Here is a 19131-nt window from a genome sequence, read left to right on the forward strand (position 1 = left end):
TTTTCAGATTGGCTTCCTTTATGTAGCAACAGACACTTAAGGATCCCGTATATCTTTTCATGACATAATAGATTATTTCTGTTTATTACCAAATAATATTCCATTGTACAAGTGTACCACACTTTACTTAACCATTAACAGAGTGAAGGATGTTTTGGATGGCTCTAGTTTTTGGTAATTATGGATAAAGCTGCAACAATTGTTCAAATGCAGATTTTGTATAAACAGAATTTTTAACTCAGTTTGGTAAATGCCCAGCAGTACTATTACTTTATCATATGGCAATACTATCATTAGCTTTGTAAAGCTCTTCCAAACTGTCTTCCAAAGTTTGTCTTTATTTAAAGTTGTTTTAATCAAGCTAGAGGTTTCTTTAGATTATCTTTCATTGGTTGCCCCATTTGGTTTCTTTAAAAGCCCCATGTCCTAGAAGTCACAGGAGCATAAGAATAGCAATATTAACACCTTCATTAATTGAATAGAATGTCCACCTCCTCCACTTGTTGTGTCTCCTAACTCAGTGGAGCTGAAACACAAGATTCATTTACTCCCTAAAACATATAAATAGATATACTAGATAGAGAGGAAGTAACCATGAAGTTTAGATAAACCCTGGGAACCTGTCCAGAGTCCCCACTGAGAAATAGTGAAATGTCTGTTTAGCAAAAAATCTCTAACAATGAGAAAGGAAGAAAATGAATAGAAAGTCATCCTGTAGATATGCTGCATTTTAGCCACCCATTCTTGATGAGCTGATGTGGAGCTGAGATGAAGGTATTTGACTCTGAGCTCTCCCAACTCCATGCTGCTCCTGCTAAGTCGCTTCAATCGTGTCCGACTCTGTGCGACCCCACAGGTGGCAGGCCACCAGGCTCCCCTGTCCCTGGGATTCTCCAGGCAAGAATACTGGAATGGGCTGCCATTTCCTTCTCCACTCAACCCCATATTCAAGGTTATTTTAATGTAGTTATCATAATTAAATGTTTGTATTCCCCTATGTTAAAGATATTCATACAACAGAACCTAAATAAATGGCTTGAAGGGTTATCTCTGGTTTCCATTCCTAAACATAGTCAGCTAAAGTTTAATGTACAGATGTTTCTAAACTGTGTCAAGACAGAGGACCCTCCTTTGCCTGATCATCAACCAAGTTGACCAGTGGTGGATTGACATCACTGACACTATGTACATGGTTAATGTCAAATGTAATAATCTCACTCGTCTACGTCATTGTTTTCATGTCTGCTTTCCAAACCCTAACCATTCATTCTCAAAGTGTGAAAAGAACACTAAAAATGTGTAGTTACATAAATTTTCTCTTAATCTCTCTAAAAACAACCATATACATTGAATGAAATATATTTAAGCATATTATTTTAGAGTAACTGGAATTTAAAATATCCGTCAATACTGTATATCTTTCAAAGAAAAAGATTCCTCCATATTATATATTTAAAAGTGCACATGTTGGTATGTAACTACATAGAAAACAAACTGAAACCATAACCACCAATATGTGAACAAGTTTATTCTTCTGATAAAAAGTGATAGCAATGGGCAGATAGAGACACACTATCATGTTTCTTTCTCAGACTACTAAAGTGCTGGATTCTTGTCCATAAGACTAAATCATATAATATTTTATAAATGAAAATAAGAGGTAAGCTTCCCTTATTGTTTTGTTATTTTGAATAATACTGTTAATATTGCCCTTATGTTATGAGAGCGCTTGGTTGTGTCGAACTCTTTGTGACCCCATGGACCATAGCTTGCCAGGTTCCTCTGTCCAAAAGATTACGCCTGCAAGAATACTAGAGTTAGTTGTCATTTCCTATACTAGGGATCTTCCCCATCCACTATCATACCCATCTCTCTTGTATCTCCTGCATTGGCAGGAGATTCTTTGAGAGCCACTTGGGAAGCCCCAATATTGCCTTGTGCCCGTTTTTCAATCATGATCATTGCTCACATAATCAGAGAAACTTTTAACACTTTAAAATGTCTCTCTATTCTTCCTTAAAACCCCAGTTCACGACTGACTGCTCTACAGTGGGCATGCTTGGTGTTCAGCACTGAGGGAGCCACTGAGCACGCACTGCCGAGTCCCTCTCCCTCTTGTTCATCAGCCCATGTCCACTCACCCAAGTCATCTGGGACTAGGGACGGCAACTTAGTTCTGGGATAATGCTTTTCTTTGTTAAAAAGTTAATCAAAGAGATGTTTTAAAACTGTGCTTAACTCCACCATTAGAACTTTTATTGTTGTCCTCACCAGTTCTCACCCTAACCTTGACAAAAGGCACACTTTCCAGATGATGTTCTTAATTCAGAGAGACCAGAATCAAGTGGTCTCAAAGGAACATAGCATGAGTAGCTTGAAAAATTTCCTACTCCAGAGGCCTCTCTCTATACTAAATATATGCCTCACACTCCCCCATGAATGCTGGTCACAGCAGAAAGTAGATTCTTTGTTTTGATGCAATATGATTCTGTTTCAGATTCTATTTAGAATATGGACAATATTTTATTCTTGGGAAGAAATGTGGTCAAATATGGTGTCTCTCTGTAAGGAGATACACTCCGCACCTTAAATTTCTTAACTTCACCCTTAGTTCCCTTCCTTATCATATTGAAGACAATGTTTTAATGCCATATTTCCATGCACACTAATTAGAAAGGTTAGGAATTGTTGCATAACTTTCAAAAACATCAAAGATTTCTTCCAAGGTATTGGTGGACCTTCTGGACTCTCTACATAATCAAAATGAGTACACAATCTCACAGCTATGTAGATGCCCTCTTTGAGGTAGTATTTAGGTCCTCACAGATCCACAGTCATCAGGGCCTGCAGTTTTCTTGACTTCAGGAAAACTATGTTCTAGGCACAGATCTGTAACTGTAATTAACAGAAATTTCCAAATATTGAGAAAAGTGATAGTTACTAATTTAACTCAGGAACGAACCTGATAGAGATTATGGAGAGAAATCTTTCAAAGCCCATAATAGTCAATAGTTACCCTGGAAATGGAATTATGCTCTTGGAATTGAACAGGAGACACAGAATGACAGCACAGATGAAGGACTGGCATCAGAGAGAATCAGGATTGCGCTCCAGTCAAGCTATTTCCCAGCTCTGAGACTCTAACAGGTTACACTGGGAGCCAAACTCAGAATAGTAACAAATATTTCACTTATTTTATTTTATTTGGTTATTGTGAAGATTACTTTAGACAATATGGGTGAAAATTCTAGCATATGGGAGGTATTCAGAGAGAGAGTGACAAAGAAAGAGAAAGGTTTAGCTTTCCCATGACGTGAAATTAGCAACTCAAAGAAGAAAATAAATTGTCCCATTTATTTTTATTTTTAATTGTCCTAACATTTGATTTTTTGTGTATGAGTTCTGCTCTAACTCATTTGATTTTCAACTATGCTCTTAGAATCTTTAGGCTTACTTTTCCTACTTAGGGTAGAGTTGAAAATTACATACCTATTTCATACAATTATTTTAACAGTATTATTAATACAGTTTTTATACAATTATCTTAGCAGTAATACTTTGCCCTTTGTGATTTAACTAAAATAATATTTACAACTTATTACGTTACGACTAGGTGAAAAAGTAGGCATAAGCTTTTATTCTTTGATAAATCATACACCACCTACAATCTATTTCTTTTTCACTGAAGTGCTCAAAAGTGATCACAGATCATAGTAAGAAAATGTTCAATATAAATTCCTGTTTACCACACTGGAAAAAATTAAAAGCCCCTCCTACATCTATTATTTTCTAATTTTCTTTTTATTTTCATCCTTGGTACCTGATAAATCAATGGATTTAAACCAAACTTGTATCATCAATAGCTTCAGTTACAGACAACAGGAAGATTATATTCAGGTAAAACCTCAGGGCCACAGCATTGAATTAATCATAATTCTTTATTCATAGTATATTCACAAATTCCTCAATGTCTATTTTGAATTTGTTTGCTTCTTTATTTACAAACAAAACTATAGCTATAAAAACATGACTAATTGCCTAGGAAATCCCATGGATGGAGGAGCCTGGTAGGCTGCAGTCCGTGGGGTCGCTAAGGGTTCGGACACGACTGAGCGACTTCACTTTCACACATTGGAGAAGGAAATGGCAACCCACTCCAGTGTTCTTGCCTGGAGAATCCCAGGGATGGGGGACCCTGGTGGGCTTCCGTCTATGGGGTCACACAGAGTTGGACACGACTGAAGTGACTTAGCAGCAGCAGCAGCAATATAAGACCTAAATAGCTCATAATATCATGCAGCTGATAATGTGTGCATACTCATCCTGATCCTTACTTCCCCACAGCTGGAGTTACTTACATCATTTAAAATACATAGTTTATACATAGAAGTCCCTACAAAATACACCATTTTTTATTGCTGTTCACTTTATAAAAATTATGATAACCTCTTTTTTCTTCATTACTATGTCTCAAAAAGCTACATTTCTGTCATTAAATATAGTTGTATTTTATATGTTGTTTCTGAATAATATTCCACTGTCCTGTTTATATGTATAATTATAAATATCTCCATATATACAGTTGTAAGAATTTATCTCAAGCATGCAAATGAGACTGAAATTGCTGGACCACAGGATGTCTGAATGTTGAGCTTTACAAGAAAAGGACAGTTTTTTTCCAAATTGACAATGTTAAGTAAATGCTTCCATCAGCAATAAATAAGAAAACTGCTTGATTCAGAAAATATATTTTTATGTTTTTTCTTCAGATAAAATTAGAATAAAGTGAACTAAATGGAAGAAGCAACAGCCTGTGGTTCATGGGGTCACAAAGAGTCAGACACGACTGAGCGACTGAATTGAACTGAACTGAACCAGTCCATAGTGTCCAGATTTATTTTTCTTGGGCTGTGTGATTTATGGGACCTCCAGGCCTTCCTCCTAGTGATATTTTACTCACTTTACTTAATCACCATATTAGGCAATATCTTCAATGTGCTGCTAATTATTGCTGACCTTCATCTCTACTCCCCTATGTACTTAATATTAGTCAATCTTTCATTCATTGACTTATGCCTTTCATCAGTAGCCGCTCCTAAACTGACCTCAGACTTTCTCAAAGCAAACAAGACCATCTCCCTTAGAGCATGCATGTGTCAGATTTTTTTGGGGGGACATTTTTTTTGAGGGGACGAAATGGTGCTGCTTGTGTCCAAGGCCTATGACCTTTATGTGGCCATCTGCAAGCCACTCCATTACTCTAGCATCCTGAACACACAAATGTGCATTCAGCTAGCAATGACATCATGGATCACTGGCTTTGTGCATTCAATAAGCCAACTAACTATAATTATACAACTGCCTTTCTGTGGATCCAGAGAATTGGATAGTATTTTCTGTGATATTCCATTGGTGATCAAGCTAGCTTTCTTGGACACTTATGTTTTAGAAATGTTGATTCATGCTTACAGTGGGGTACTGGCCACCATCTGCTTCATTCTACTGCTGATCTCTTACTTTTATATTCTGCTTACTGTCTGCCATCAATCCAGGGGCAGGGCATCCAAGGCTCTCTCCACTTGCACTGCCCATGTCACAATGGTCATGTTATTCTTTGGCCTTGTATCTTCATCTCTCTTTTTCCACTCAGCACCACTTGAGTGGGCAAGTTTCTTGCTGTATTTTATGCTATCATCACACCACTACTAAATCCAGTCATTTATACTTTAAGAAACAAAGAGATTAGAAATGCCATTAAGTGGCTATGATGACAGACTGTGGATTTCTGTTGGTATCTTATCATCTCAAATTATCAGAATGTCTTCTGTGAGCAGCCTAAATTAGCCACACCTATCCTGTTACTGACGGAGAAGGCAATGGCAAGCCACTCCAGTACTCTTGCCTAGAAAATCCCATGGAAGGAGGAGCCTGGTAGGCTGCAGTCCGTGGGGTCGCTAAGGGTCGGACACGACTGAGCGACTTCACTTTCACTTTTCACTGTCACACATTGGAGAAGGAAATGGCAACCCACTCCAGTGGGGTCGCACAGAGTCGGACATGACTGAAGTGACTTAGCAGCATCCTGTTACTGAAGACTGTTAAGAGTTCCCCAGTTCACATATAGAAATCATGTATATCTCTTGAAGAAAGTTTTGTATCAATTCTTTAGTGTTCTAGAATTGCAAAAATGAGTTCCTATTTGAGAAATGTGGCCAGTCTTTATAAACATGATTTTGATTGTTCTCAAGAATGACTTGAAATTAGTAAGAATTTTAATGTTAATTTGATTCTTACTATTACTTCAACACTGACCACACTATCAGGAAATTTTCTATTATTCAACGAATTTCTTAACAGAGCATTTTACATAGGCCTTCTCTAAAGTTTTCTTTAATAAGTTAGTGCATTATATTGCTATATTTATCTTTATAAAATGATAAATTAGTCTATCAATTAGATAACATTCTATTATCTTCTATAAACATATATATATATATAAGTAATCATTAAATATTTCAAATCATATTCAGAAAGGAAATTGAATCATAATCCTAATCTGGAGAGTTTTTTTTTCTCTTAACATCATGTTTTAGACGTTTGTGAAACAGTGTAATATCTTTAAAAGATATGGAATTTAGAAAGATGGTAACAATAACCCTGTATGAGAGACAGCAAAAGAGACACAGATGTATAGAACAGTCTTTTGGACTCTGTGGGAGACAGCGAGGGTGGGATGATATGGGAGAATGGCATTGAAACATGTAAATTATCATATGTGAAACAAATCGCCAGTCCAGGTTCGATGCATGATACAGGATGCTTGGGGCTGGTGCACTGGGATGACCCAGAGGGATGGGATGGGGAGGGGTTTCAAGATGGGGAACGCATGTACACCCGGGGCAGATTCATGTCACTGTATGGCAAAACCAATACAATATGTAAAGTAATTAGCCTCCAATTAAAATTAATTAAAAAATAAATAAATAATAAATAAATAAATAAAATCAGATTTAAACCTGAAAAAAAATACAAGTGAAGTGAAATTCACTTAGTCATGTCCAACTCTTTATAACCCAATGGACTATACAGTCCGTGGAATTCTCCAGGTCAGAATACTGGAGCGGGTTAGCCTTTCCCTTCTCCAGGGGATCTTCCCAAATCAGGGATTGATCCCAGGTCTTCCACATTGCAGGTGGATTCTTTGCCAGCTGAGCTATCAGGGAAGCCCATTAAATACAAAGATGGCTATATCAACAACCTTCAGAGATTTTGCTTTTTTCCTTCCTAGTCATAAATGGGTTAGGCAGTTCATCATTCAGTTCAGTTCAGTTCAGTTCAGTGGCTCAGTCGTGTCCAACTCTTTGCGACCCCATGAATCACAGCACGCCAGGCCTCCCTGTCCATCACCAACTCCTGGAGTTCACCCAAACTCAAGTCCATTGAGTCAGTGATTAGGTAGGTCAAAAAATGTAGCTTTGGAATAAACTATCTACTTAATTCACTGAAGTGTTCAAATAGCCTGTAAGAACTAGATTATGTTCAGAACTTATAAATAATTTATTACTACATTAAAGAAAACTTTTCTTCAGAAATCTTCCTTAAAATCTTATACAAGTTTACATCCATTTATATGAAATCGATGGATCTAGAAATACTACCAATTTCATATTCCTTTCTAAAGATGACATGATCCTTTGTATTTTGCAAATTTTAATAAAGAATCTCTCTTAAATTCATAATATTGCACATTTCCTTTTCATTTCTAAAACCACTTGGTTCTTTCTGAGATATTCTGTTCCTCTGTGTAATTTTTTTCAGTTTTTCAAATTCTTAATGTCTTTTAACTATATCTTTTAATTTATTTTATGCTCTCTTCTAATTTCAAAAATTGTGTCTTATGTGGTCTGCTTCTCTTAACTCATTACCCACTAATTATCAATCACATATCCCTACTTCTTGCATATTCCACAATTAATTTTTTCTATGTTACACATTGTATATAAAAGATCCTGTAGCGGTGATATAATAAATTCCTTCAGAAATGATCTACTCCTTCCTCTCTGAGGCATAAAATGTTAAGGTGTGATCACTTCAGTCCGATTAAGTACTACCCTATTGATTCTGCAGTGTAATTTTTATAAGACTTGGTACATTTAAGGTTTGCTCCTGTTCCTTGGATATATCCCTTCCACATTTGGATTATGATTCTAATAGATCTTTTGCTCCTCAATCTGATAGAGTTCAGGTGGTTCAGTATTGCCTTTCAGAACTTTTGAGCTTAGAACTTTAGTCTTCTCCATTCTCCTGCTACTTTCAAAAGTAAGACAAATTCCTCAATCAGAGTTCTGGCTTTATATTGTACTTTCTAATTGAATGTACCTAAAAAGAAGCCACTAAAAATATAAATCAAAACAACAAAATAATGTGAACAGGAAAAATATGAAATACAAACTGATTGCATAACTCTGAAAGAACTGTGGATCACAAATACTCAGGACATAGGGTCCTTTCATAGCTTCACAGTGAACCTGGCTCAGTCTTGTAGCTGTCAAAGCAAGCCAAAAATTAAATAGGTTTTGTAATTTACACAGATCATACACACTAACACATATTTAAGACCCAAGTATTGAGACACGGTAGAGTTATATGAGTTACTAGAGAAAACAGTCAGCAAAAAATTTGGATATAATAGTTGTTGGATAATAATAATACCATCCAGGCTATAAGATGGGCTCGATAAAGGACAGAAATGGTATGGACCTAACAGAAGCAGAAGATATTAAGAAGAGGTGGCAGGAATACACAGAAGAACTGTACAAAAAAGATCTTCACGACCAAGATAGTCACAATAATGTGATCACTGACCTAGAGCCAGACATCTTGGAATGTGAAGTCAAGTGGGCCTTAGAAAGCATCACTACAAACAAAGCTAGTGGAGGTGATGGAATTCCAGTTGAGCTATTTCAAGTCTTGAAAGATGATGCTGTGAAAGTGCTGCACTCAATATGCCAGCAGATTTGGAAAACTCAGCAGTGGCCACAGGACTGGAAGAGGTCAGTCTTCATTCCAATCCCAAAGAAAGGCAATGCCAAAGAATGCTCAAACTACCGCACAATTGCACTCATCTCACATGCTAGTAAAGTCATGCTCAAAATTCTCCAAGCCAGGCTTCAGCAGTATGTAAACCGTGAACTCCCAGATGTTCAAGCAGGTTTAAGAAAAGGCAGAGGCACCAGAGATCAAATTGCCAACATCCGCTGGATCATGGAGAAAGCAAGAGAGTTCCAGAAAAACATCTATTTCTGCTTCATTGACTATGCCAAAGCCTTTGACTGTGTGGATCACAATAAACTGTGGAACATTCTGAAAGAGATGGGAATCCCAGACCACTTGACCTGCCTCTTGAGAAACCTGTATGCAGGTCAGGAAGCCAAAGTCAGAACTGTATATGGAACAACAGACTGGTTCCAAATAGGAAAAGGAGTACGTCAAGGCTGTATATTGTCACCTTGCTTATTTAACTTATATGCAGAGTACATCATGAGGAACGCGGGGCTGGAAGAAGCACAAGCTGGAATCAAGATTGCTGGGAGAAATATCAATAACCTCAGATATGCAGATAACACTACCCTTATGGCAGAAAGTGAAGAGGAACTCAAAAACCTCTTGATGAAAGTGAAAGAGGAGAGTGAAAAGTTTGGCTTGAAGCTCAACATTCAGAAAACAAAGATCATGGCATCTGGTCCCATCACTTCATGGGAAATAGATGGAAAAACAGTGGAAACAGTGTCAGACTTTATTTTTTTGGGCTCCAAAATCACTGCAGATGCTGATTGCAGCCATGAAATTAAAAGACGCTTGCTCCTTGGAAGGAAAGTTATGACCAACCTTGATAGTATATTAAAAAGCAGAGACATTACTTTGCCAACCAAGGTCCGTCTAGTCAAGGCAATGGTTTTTCCCGTGGTCATGTATGGATGTGAGAGTTGGACTGTGAAGAAGGCTGATCGCCGAAGAATCGATGCTTTTGAACTGTGGTGTTGGAGAAGACTCTTGAGAGTCCCTTATACTGCAAGGAGATCCAACCAGTCCATTCTAAAGGAGATCAACCCTGGATGTTCATTGGAGGGACTGATGCTAAAGCTGAAACTGCAATACTTTGGCCACCTCATGCGACGAGTTGACTCACTGGAAAAGACTGTGATGCTGGGAAAGGTTGGGGGCGGGAGGAGAAGGGGACGACGGAGAATGAGATGGCTGGATGGCATCACCGACTCTGTGGACATGAATTTGAGTGTACTCCGGGTGTTGGTGATGGACAGGGAGGCCTGGCGTGCTGTGATTCATGGGGTCGCGGAGAGTCGGACACGACTGAGCGACTGAACTGAACTGAACTGAACTGAATTTCACACAACAGAGTAATCTTGTAATTGATTAATATTAAGAAAACACTAAGAGGCCTAAGGGCGACAGAGGATGAGATGGTTGGATGGCCTCACCAATGCAATGGACATGAACTTGGGCAAACTTTGGGAGATGGTGAGGGACAAGAAAGCCTGGCATCCATGGGGTTGTGAAGAGTCTGACATGACTTGGTGACTGAACAGCTGAACAACAGCAACAACAACTTGGCGACTGAACAACAAGAGACCTAAAAATAATAGTTTCAACATTCAGTTATCTTATTAAATTCAGATCTCCTGCCTTGTGTATTAGAAGTCACCAGTCTTAACTTTGCTAGAAGAGGAGATAAAGAAATTTAAAAGGCATAAAAGAACAGAGAAATTGAAAGGAGAATCATGTATGATAGTTTTGAATCAAGATGTGGAATACTCCCATTGGTGGTTTTTAAGGAAGCATAAAAAGGAAGCTTGAGCATTCAAGTCTAAAGCTGTCCAGTTTTCCAATCAATGTTGAATCCAAAAGATATTTTTTTACCATTTCACTGAATAAGGTGCTTGATAGAAGATTCCCAGACTCTTATTTACAAAGCATAAATAAATCACTTTCTCTGTAATAGGTCAGAAATAAATCCAAGTTCATAGATTTAAACCAGAATCATGAGATCTGTGCTTCCTGTTTCTCTTTCCGAAAAAATGAACTGTGTCTGCTTAATGTGAACAACAGTTTGGAACACTCTAGGTTTGACAGCTTCACATCTCACTTCATCTTTTCTGCCACAGTGTCCTATAAGATTTATTAGCAGTGACATTATTTTTGCTTTTGGTGAAAATGTAGATAAGCAGTGGGATGGTCAAAAAGTGGGAAGTTTAATAGAAAAGTCTAGAGTTGTCAATTTTTATTTTTGTCATTGATGGAATAAACTGACTCAATTAAATTCTTCATAACTCCACCCTCCAAAGTCTCCAGAATTACTTGCTGGGAATAGTTAGGGTATTAGAATGGAATGTCACAAGATTATGCCATACACACACTGTTTCTTATGCTCTCGGGATTCATAAATCATTACATGAGGACAAACTTAGGGGCCAGTTTTTTCATACTCTTCTTTCCAATACAAGAAACCGACCGGCCAGCCAACCAGTCAACTCACCAGTCCACCCACTTCAAGAACAGTAGCTTGATTAAACAGTTTCCTTCCATATGCTCTTCACTTGGTATTCTGTCTTCTCCGGCAGTCTGAAGGACGAGTATACTACCTGGAAAGAGATTGCTTTCAGAAAGATATTCTCTAATAATCATCAAAATCATACAATAGGAAAAAATGGCACACATGATCTATGCTAACTGTTCATTTCACAAATAGGCTTCATAAAGGTTCCATGGCTTTTTATCCAATGAACAAAAATGTTCTGTGTTCACATATGGAATGTTTACACTATACTTATACAGAGGAATAATGACTAACCAGATTTATAAAGTAAAAGGCACTCTGTAGTATATCACATCAGTGATTGTAACATGAATAGTTAGTCCTTTTTTTTTTTTCTTACATACACTGTTGGATTTCCTGGCTCAGTTTGAAGAGATATATGGGTATGGTAGAGTTGAACATAAAAGCATGTCCTCATCATTGACTCTGATGAGGAAAACTCCCTCTCTGGGCTGTTGGCTCCCAAGCATGGCATGCCCTCCCAGCTTTGGGAGTATGACCCAGTGAAACTGACCCTGTGGCATGTGAATAGTAACCAGTGCTTGGCCACAGACGGGGACAGCCATGTGCCCAGCATCAGAGACTGCAATGGAAGCCGGTTCCAGCAGTGGCTTCTTCAGAATGTCACCCTTCCAGAAATATTCTGAGACCAAATGTGCAAAAAAAAGCAAAACATAAGGATTGACTGGGATACCTCAGCATACATTTCTGCCACATTCTTAAGTAGCAAAAAAAGGAGAAGTGCTTTCTTCCTGCAGATGTAAGGTTTCAGTTCAGTTCAGTCGCTCAGTCTTGTCCGACTCTTTGTGACCCCATGAATCACAGCACCCAGGCCTCCCTGTCCATCACCAACTCCCGGAGTTCACTCAAACTCATGTCCATCGAGTCGGTGATGCCATCCAGACATCTCATTCTCTGTTGTCCCCGTCTCCTCCCGCCCCCAATCCTTCCCAGCATCAGAGTCTTTTCCAGCGAGTCAACTCTTCGCATGAGGTGGCCAAAGTATTGGAGTTTCAGCTTTAGAATCAGTCCTTCCAATGAACACCCAGGACTGATCTCCTTTAGAATGGACTGGTTGGACCTCCTTGCAGTCCAAGGGACTCTCAAGAGTCTTCTCCAACACCACAGTTCAAAAGCATCAATTCTTCGGCGATCAGCTTTCTTCCACAGGAGGCCAATTAGAAAGCAAAAAATGCTTTCTCTGTTTGGATGGATGAGTAGTGGAGTGAGCAGCTACATATATAATCAAAAAGAAAAATGAGCCTCCTTAGGAAGGGCTAAGAATGACATTTTAGGAGAAAAATGGATCCTCACATGGGATGGTGAGGAAAAAAGAGAACATTTACTCTGCAGCCTATGTGGTGACTTACCACAGCTGGGTTAAGTTCACAACTGATTGACTGATTGACTAAATCCAATAATACTTAACTCAGTAGTCCTGTTGTATCACCATCAGTTCAGTTCAGTTGCTCAGTCGTGTCCAACTTTTTGCGACCCCATGAACTGCAGCACGTCAGGCCTCCCTGTCCATCATCAACTTTCAGAGTTTACTCTAACTCATGCCCATTGAGTCGGTGATGCCATCCAACCACTGCATCCTCTATCATCCCTTTCTCCTCCCGCCTTCAATCTTTCCCAGCATCAGGGTCTTTTCAAATGAGTCATTTCTTTGCATCAGGTGGCCAAATATTTGAGTTTCAGCTTCAACATCAGTCTTTCCAATGAACACTCAGGACTGATTTCCTTTAGGATGGACTGGTTTCATCCTAAGGGATGCAGTCCCTTGCAGTCCAAGGGACTCTCAAGAGTATTCTCCAACACCATAGAAGCATCAATTCTTCGGCGTTCAGCTTTCTTTATAGTCCAACTCTCACATCCACACACGACTACTGGAAAAACAATAGTTTTGACTAGACAGACCTTTGTGGGCAAAGTAATGTCTCTGCTTTTTAATATGCGTTCTAGGTTGGTCATAACGGTCCTTCTTGAAGGAAAATAAACAATGTAACCTTGATTTGTGTTCAAACAGCATGACATACTGTGTGTTCTTGGGCAAGTTAACACCTATTTTTCAGAGTTCCTGTGAAAATGCTGTTGAGTATATTTAATATATGCTAAGTACAGTTCCTAGAATATAATTGGACCTAAAAAAATTCATAGCTGTTGTTGTTAATAACAGTACTATCAACAAACATGATTACATAGTATAAACTTTTTAGCATAATTATTTAAAAGCCTTAGTGATTAAAAAGTTACTCAGCTCCAACATATCACACAGTAAAGCTATGGGCAACTCTCTTTGGTTGCTCAGATTGATTTTACTGACATCCATACAGTTTGGTATGATATAAAGGAAGAAGATATTGAAACATTGTGATTCAAGAAACAGAAAATAAATAAAGGGAGTGTTACATTACTTGTGATGTGCATGAGAGTAAGTGGGAATGTTATCTTTAGTTGGGGGCACTGTAGAAAATGAGTTACTGTGTGCTAAGTCGCTTCAGTCATGTCCAACTCTTTGCAACCCCATGAAATGTCACCTGCCAGGCTTCTCTGTCCATGGGGTTCTCCAGGCAAGAATCCTGGAGTGGGTTGCCATGTCCTCCTCTACGGGATCTTCCTGACCCAAGAATTTAACCCAAATCTCTTATGTCTCCTGCATTTGCAGGCAGGTTCTCTACCACTGCGCCACCTGGGAAGCCCATGAGTTCCTTAGTACAACTCTCAATAGTCTTCTCAGACCAAATTAAAGTTTACTAAATTTCTGAATAATGAAACATTCTTTTATGAATCACTAAGCAAAAAAGTTTCAAGGGAAAAAAAGTTTCAGGGATTGTTAAACCGAGGGAGATGAATAGCTGGACACTAGAGTCAACATTTCATATAACAAGCTTATTATGTTACTAGTGACTGAAACTTCATATCCAGAAACATAAAGCCACAAAAGTTTGCAAAAGTATATTAATATTCAAATGTAATTCCACTGTAGCTAGGATCAATTTGTAGGTGACTTAGAAAAAATACAGTGATGCCAAGACAGGAAGAAAAGTTACTTACCCTTCATGATAAGACTAATTATGGACAAAGCTGGGAATAAATACTGAGTCTGTATCTTCTCACTGATGTTTTTTCCTTTACATAGAATCAAAATCCAGGGGCCTGATCCTGAGCATCCTACAATATACAAAGTTAAATGCTGAAACTCCCTTTCCTCCCTTCCTGAATTACTCAAAAGTAACAGTTATAGCAACAGGCGCTTATGCTGGACAATGTGATAGCCAGTGAAAAGAATTACAGCCCTACAATCAGTCATGGAGATGTGGGCGTTGTGTGACATACTGATATTTTCATCAAGAGCTACACAAGAGACCTAAGTTGACCCAAGGCAGCCAGATCTTTCACTTGCCTCACCCAGAAAAGACGATTCAGCAGAGCTTTGTATTTTGGTTACTTTTGCTGTAGAGTAATTGAAAGAAATGGGGTACAAACCTCCTGAGGAGATTCAATAACGGAGGGTGCAGGTGAATGAAGGGAGGGGGGTGATGCTGAGACGCCCCAGCGTGCAATTCCAGTTTCATCTCAGAGATTCCTGTGACGTCTCCAGAGTCCTCTTGGGCTGGTTTGTGACTCCCTCAAGACTCTGGTGAAACATCCTTTTCTTATCCGAGGTTTTCATATAGTTTAGGTTAATTTGGCTCCCAGAGTGAAGACAGGAGTAATGTCTTTAAGGCAATGCTGTTGTCTGTGCAGATTTACAGAGAATTTCCTTTTCTTTTCAGGAAACATTTGTTTCTCTATGAAATATAAAGAATATTCACAATGTATATTGTTTACATTCTATGAGAGTGTATTTTCTTCACATACTTTACAATTATAAATTTCTGTTTCCAGTCCTCAATTACTGACAGACTATTACTTTCTCATTTGTTCTGTCTGTTCTTTGTTCCTTTATTTCTCCCATTTTGTTTTCCTTTGGATTATTTAAGTACTTTTATTATTTTATTCTCCTACATTTTTTATGATTTTAAACTATTTTTATTGTGGTAATATGTATATGTAACATAAAAATTATCATCTTAACCACTTTAAGTGTATAGTTCTGGACATTAATTACATTGATATTGTTATGTATCCATCACCAGCATTTATCTCCAGAACTTTTTCATTATCCCAAACTGAAATTCCAATACGCATTATATAATAACTTCCCATTCCACTTTCTCCTAGCCCCTGGCAACTATTAGAATTTTTATCTTTGAATTTTATTACTCTAGGAAACATATAAGTGGACTCACACAAAATTTGTCCTCTGTGATTGGCTTATTTCACCTATCATATTGTTTTCAAGGTTTATTCATGTTTTAGAACATGTTAGAATTTCCTTCCAAAGGTTGCATTATTTGTGTATATAAAATTTTATTTATCTATTCATATCTGAAGAATACGTTGGTTGCTTTCACCATTTCACTATTGTGAATATTGCTGCTGTGATTATGAGCGTAAAATATCTGCTTGATTCCTTGCATTCAGTTCTTTTGTATGTATACCCAGAGTGGAATTGCTGAATCATTGGTAATCCATGGCTTTTAGGAACTGCTATACTATTTTCCACAGAGGCTTAACCAATTTATATCCCCATCAGCAATGTACAAGTACTCCAATTTCTCCAGATTCTTGACAGTTTTTGCTGTTTGCTTTTATAATAACCCAGAGATCAAATTGCCAACATCCATTGGATAAAAAGCAAGAGAATTCCAGAAAAACATCTACTTCTGCTTCACTGATTATGTTAAAGCCTTTGTGTGGATCACAACAAACTGTGGAAAATTCTTAAAGAGATGGGAATACCAGACCGCCTTACCTGCCTTCTGTGAAACCTGTATGCAGGTCAAGAAGCAACAGTTAGAACCAGCCATGGAACAATGGACTGGTTCCAAATTGGGAAAGGAGTACATCAAAGCTGTATATTGTCACCTTGCTTATTTAACTTATATGCAGTACATTATGGAAAATGCCAGGCTGGATGAAGTACAAGCTGGAATGAAGACTGCAAGGAGAACTATCAATAACCTTGGATATGCAGATGACACCACTCTTCTGGAAGAAAGCGAAGAACTCAAAAGTCTCTTGATGAAAGTGAAAGAGGAGACTGAAAAAGTTGGATTAAAACTCAACATTCAAAAAATGAAGATCGTGGCATCTGGTCCCATCACTTCATGGCAAATAGATGGGGAAACAATGGAAACAATGAGAGCCTTTATTTTCTTGAGCTCTGAAATCAGTGTGGATGGTGACTGCAGCCATGAAATTAAGACACTTGCTCCTGGGAAGAAAAGCGATAGCAAACCCAGACAGCATATTAAAAACAGAGACATTACTGTGCCGACAAAGGTCCGTATAGTCAAGGCTATGGTTTTTCCAGTAGTTATGTATGGATGTGAGAGTTGGACCATAAAGAAGGTTGAACACCAGTGAATTGATGCTTTCAAACTGTGGTGTTGAAGAAGTCTCTTGAGAGTCCCTTGGACTGCAAGGAGATCCAACCAGTCAATCCTAAAGGAGATCAATCCTGAATATTCATTGGAAGGACTGATGCTGAAGCTGAAGCTACAATACTTTGGCTACCTGATGTGAAATGTGGACTCATTGGAAAAGACCCTGATGCTGGAAAGACTGAAGGCAGGAGGAGACGGGGATGACAGAGGATGAGATGGTTGGATGGCATCGCTGACTCAGTGGACATCAGTTTGAACAGACTCTGCAAGATGAAGGACAGAGAGCCCTGGCGTGCTGCAGTACACGGGGTCACAAAGAGTGGACATGACCGATCGACTGAACAACAACAAAGAATACTCCTCCGCAGAGTGAAGACGGCCATCATATCCTGACACATAATGGTGTCACGCCTGGGTCTTGCTTCAGACAAGTAAGCTGCCCCAGTCATTAATCATTGATGTCTCTGTTGCTAAAAACTATTCCTCTAGAAACATATCCTCTGTTTAAAGACAACTGTACATATGTCTCCGCCCTCTTGAATCTCCCTCCCTCAGCTCACTTTTTTTTTTACTCAACGATGTATCTTGAAGTAATTATGTAACATTACTTATAGAGCTACTTCATATTTTATGAAATTGAAGATATAGTATTCCACTGTATGACTAAACTATAGTTTATTTAATTAGCTTTCCATTAATGGGAACTGACATTTTTCTCAACATTTTGCTATCACAACAATGATACAATAAACATTTTTAAACTTTCATAATTTCCTATATGTGTGAAAAAAGCCATAAGCTAAGCACCTTAGAAGCTGCATTGCTGGCTTCCAGGGCATAGGCCTTCTAAATTTTGACTGTCTTAAATACAGTGTAAAACTTACACTCCCACCTATGTGAGAGAACCCATTTCACATTCTCAACCGTATAGTGTGTTATCAAACTTCTTGATCTTTGTCACTCCCCAGGTTAAACATGAGATACTGTCTCATGATATTCTCTCTTTATCTTTTTAGGAATGAATTAGTGATATTTCTATATGGTTAAGAATCTTTTCTATATGTTATTTGTTTGTATCTTTTTGCTTATTTTCCTATTACGATGTTGTTCTGTTCTCTTACTGTTTATAGAGCTTTATATATATTAAGGAAAAAATATATAAGTGGCAAATCATTGAGATTATTGAAGGGGAAATAATTGTGAAGTTCTAAATTTGAAGGATTGAGGGCAGGAGAAGGGGACGACAGAGAATGAGATGGCTGGATGGCATCACCGACTCGATGGACATGAGTTTGAGTGAACTCTGGGAGTTGGTGATGGACAGGGAGGCCTGGCGTGCTGTGATTCATGGGGTTGCAAAGAGTCGGACATGACTGAGCGACTGAACTGAACTGAACTGAAAGTTAAAAATACAGGATTGTTTACTGAAAAGAAAAGGCAGATGAAAAAGGTAGTGGATAGGACATTTTTATTTTTTTACCATTAAAATATTATCCTTAGAAAATCACTCCTGATACCCAATTCTCATTTTCTTCATTTGCAGAATCAGGTAGCTGAATTGATAAATATATACAATAATAGGATAACTTTTCTTTCAGGATCTAGGAGGTACTTCAAGGTGAGTTAGTCCAAGTTACTAATAAAAATCCTGAGTAAACAATTTTACTGATCTATAATTACTTTTCAGTATAGGGAACTGGAATGCAAAAGTAGGATAAAGAAATACCTGGAGTAACAGGCAAATTTGGCCTTGGAGTACAGAATGAAGCAAGGCAAAGTTTAATAAAGTCTTGCCAGGACAACACTGGTCATAGCAAACACCCTTTCCAACAACACGAGAGAAGACTCTACACGTGGACATCACCAGATGGTCAATACCAAAATCAGGCTGATTATATTCTTTGTACCCAAAGATGGAGAAGCTCTATACAGTCAGCAAAAACAAGACTGGGAGCTGACTGTGGCTCAGATCATGAACTCCTTACTGCCAAATTCAGACTGAAATTGTAGAATGTAGGGAAA

At 38.2% G+C, this 19131-nt stretch overlaps 1 pseudogene; it reads left to right on the forward strand.

Annotated features, from left to right (window-relative positions):
* Positions 1-3831: 3831 nt before the first annotated feature.
* On the forward strand, positions 3832-5768 carry LOC148776586 (olfactory receptor 4F17-like; annotated as a pseudogene).
* Positions 5769-19131: the final 13363 nt, after the last annotated feature.

This window comes from Moschus berezovskii, chromosome 9 (assembly GCF_049115385.1).
Source record: "Moschus berezovskii isolate FMDL1 chromosome 9, NW_MosBer_1.0, whole genome shotgun sequence".
In the NCBI taxonomy this organism is placed as follows: domain Eukaryota; kingdom Metazoa; phylum Chordata; class Mammalia; order Artiodactyla; family Moschidae; genus Moschus; species Moschus berezovskii.